General features: G+C 40.8%; 1 pseudogene; it reads right to left on the bottom strand.

The window, feature by feature from the left end:
- Positions 1-234: 234 nt before the first annotated feature.
- On the bottom strand, positions 235-3,126 carry LOC141489649 (heat shock cognate 71 kDa protein pseudogene; annotated as a pseudogene).
- Between the last annotated feature and the right edge of the window lie 495 nt (positions 3,127-3,621).

Genomic DNA, 3,621 nt, shown 5'->3' with positions numbered 1-3,621 from the left:
GCAAGTCACTATTTGCCTTAATGTACTAGAGGAAGAAATAGCAAACCACTCTAATATGTTTGCCAATGAAACAAAATAAAACAACACTAAAAAAACCTGGCATCACAAAGAATCAACACAACTGGACAAGAACTCCAGTATAGCTTGTTACATAATTGTTTGAAAGTTAGTAGATAGAAGAGCTATTAGATTGTAATCTCTTTGACTTTGGGGACTGTCTTTTGCCTTTCTTTGTAGTCCCAGCATTTGACACATAATAGGTGCTTTTGTTTGTTTTTGTGAGAGAATGGAGTTAAGGGACTTGCCCAAGGTCACACAGCTAATGGATTTGAACTCAGAAACTCCTGACTCCAAGACCAGTGGCTGCCCCATAATGATTGACTAACTAGCAAAAGCAGCTAGCATTTTTACAGCACTTTGCAGATAGTTATGTGAGGCAATTAATCTATATATTATCTTGATTCTACAGAACTATTAAGGTTCAGGGCTATAAAATGAACCTCGTACTATTCCCATCTACCATGTACCTTGTCTCAAGTCCACCATTCTATCTCCCAATGGAAAAGGAGGGTGGGCATGGAATAAAATTGTTAGTGTAGTAGAAAAAGTTCTCAAGAAGCCTGATTGTAGGCTTGCTCCCCCTATTAACTTTGTTAAATTTCCCTGGGAAAGTTGCTTCCCCTTATCTGGCTTCAGTTTTTTTTAGGTGCCAATTTTAAATAGATTTTGTTTTCTAGGACAAGAATTGCATTTCCACTTGTTTACAGTACTGATAAAGTGCAATGTTGTTCACTTCTCCCTCTGCACACATTCAAGTATTCAGAATGCCCAGATTCATACAGTAGCTTAAATGTTACTTTTAAACTGGCTACTGCTTTAACTAAAATTCGAGTCCTTCAATTTTTGGAAAGTTGTGTGGAATGCTCTTTCTTCTGCTTTGTTTAATCAACCTCTTAAATAGTGGGTCCAGAAGAAGCACCTCCAGATGGGGCTGCTCCATCCCCTGGGAACCCATCAGGCATTCCTCCTGGCATGCCTCCTGGCATTCCCCCTGCACTCTGGTTCAGCTTAGTAATAATGGGGTTGCAGACCTTCTCCGATTCTTTTTGCTGATGTTCAAATTCTTCCTTCTCAGCAGTCTGGTTCTTATCCAGCCAGTTGATTATTTCATTACATTTGTCAAGAATCTTCTTTTTATCTACATCACCAATTTTCCCTTGCATTTTTTCATCCTCTACAGTAGCCTTCATGTTGAAAGCATAATATTCAAGGGAATTCTTGGAGGACACCTTGTCTCTCTCCTCAACCTCAGCCTTGTATTTCTCAGCTTCCTGGACCATATGTTCAATGTCTTCTTTGCTCAGATGACCTTTGTCATTGGTGATAGTAATCTTGTTCTCCTTACCTGTGCTCTTATCCACAGCAGAAACATTGAGAATTCCATTTGCATCAATGTCAAATGTCACTTAGATTTGAGGAACACCCCTGGGTTCTGGAGGGATTCCTGTGAGCTCAAACTTGCTGAGCAGGTTGTTATCCTTTGTCATGGCTCTTTCACCTTCACAAACCTGAATAAGCACACTGGTAAAGGTCTGTGTCTGCTTGGTGAGAATGGTGGTATTACATTTGATCGGAACTGTCATCACACTACCAGCAGTTTCAGTTCCAAGGGAAATAGGAGTGACATCCAAAAGCAGCAAGTCCTGCACATTCTCAGATTTATCTCCTGACAGAATGGCAGCCTGGACAGCTGCACCATAGGCAACAGCCTCATCAGGATTGATACTCTTGTTGAGCTCCTTGCCATTGAAGAAGTCTTTCAGAAGCTTCTGGATTTTGGGGATGTGAGTGGGACCACCCACCAAGACAAAGCCATGAACCTGTGATTTATTTAGCTTAGCATCTTTTAATGCCTTTTCCACAGGATCCAGGCTGCCACAGAAAAGATCAGCATTCAGCTCCTCGGAAAGGGCTTGGGTGACTGATGTATAGAAGTCGATATCATCATAGAGGGGAGTCAATCTCAATACTGGCCTGGGTACTGGAAGAAAGGGTACATTTTGCACATTCACAAGCAGTGAGGAGATGGTGAACAGCCCTCTTGTTCTCAATGATGTCCTTCTTGTGCTTTCACTTGAACTCAGCATTGAAATGGTTGACCATGCAGTTGTCAAAGTCCTCTCCACCCAAGTGGGTGTCCCTAGCTGTGGACTTGACCTCAAAGATGCCATCTTCAATGATAAGAATGGAGACATTGAAAGTACCATTTCCAAGGTCAAATATCAACACATTTCTCTCAGTACCAACTTTTTTGTCCAAGCCATAAGCAATAGCAGCATCAGTTGACTCATTAATGATATGGAGCACATTGAGATCAGCAATAGTTCCAGCATCTTTGGTGGCCTGCCATTGGAAATTGTTGAAATAAATAGGCAGGTACTGTGACCACAGCATTTGTGACAGTCTTCCCAAGGTAAGCTCCAGCAATCTCTTTCATCTTAGTCAAGACCACTGAAGATACTTCTTCTGTGTAAAAACTTTTGTTCTCCCCTTTATACTCCACTTGGACCTTAGGTCTGTCTGCATCATTCACCACTGTGAAAGGCCCATGCTTCATGTCTGACTGCACAATTGCATCATCAAATCTTCGACCAATCAGATATTTGGCATCAAAAACTGTGTTGGTGGGGTTCATTGCAACTTAATTCTTTGCAGCATCACCAATTAAATGTTCTGTGTCAATGAAGGCAACATAGCTTGGGGTGGTCCTGTTTCCTTGGTCATTAGCAATGATCTCCACTTTCCCATATTGGAAAACTTCCACACAGGAATAAGTGGTGCCGAGATCAATGCCAACTGTGGGTCCCTTCGACATGGTCACTGGGGAGTTGGAGGTCGTAGCTGACTGCTGTGGAGAAGAAAAAGAGCTGCTGTTGCATTGAGTAGACCCTCAGTTTATTTCTGAAAGGCTTAGACAGTGATCTAAGTTACCTACCAGTTCTAACATTCAGAGTCTATATTATAACAGAGGCTACTATTATTTTGAGAAAATAAGAGAGCTGACTACCATATCATGCCTGACTGAGGAGAGGAGTCCAGTCAACTAACTGGAATACTATTGAGCAGTTACAGAGGTTTGATATTAACCCGGTCTACACACCAAGTTTAAACCCAGTCTTCTAACAACAGTCAAATGTGGCAAGACTTGGACCTACATACATTCAATCTCCCTATCCTTTTTTTCCCCCTTCAAATATGTATGCATACATATTTATGTATACTATTATAAATACATGTTTAAACATTGCATATATGTGGAGAAGAAGGTACAGAAACACAAGAACTAAGTTAGAGAAAGAGAGGAAACAGAAAGAAAGGAAAAATAAGAGAGGAATGGGAGAGGAGAGATAAAGAGAGACAAAGAGATCTAGAGATCAGAAAAAGACAGACAGAAATAGAGACAGAGTAAGACAGAATTTAAGTAGAGAGAGAGAGAGAGTCTCACTTCTAACACATACTGGTTAAACTCTGAGCAAATCAATTAACATCTTATTGACTTAAGAAAGGAAGAATATAAACTGCAGATCACATCTGTTTTCAGCTTCCATGAGGAGAGACAGA

This window comes from Macrotis lagotis, chromosome 5, assembly GCF_037893015.1.
Source record: "Macrotis lagotis isolate mMagLag1 chromosome 5, bilby.v1.9.chrom.fasta, whole genome shotgun sequence".
In the NCBI taxonomy this organism is placed as follows: domain Eukaryota; kingdom Metazoa; phylum Chordata; class Mammalia; order Peramelemorphia; family Peramelidae; genus Macrotis; species Macrotis lagotis.
The sequence above is the reverse complement of the archived record's forward strand: the minus strand, read 5'-3'. Positions and strand labels throughout refer to the sequence as shown.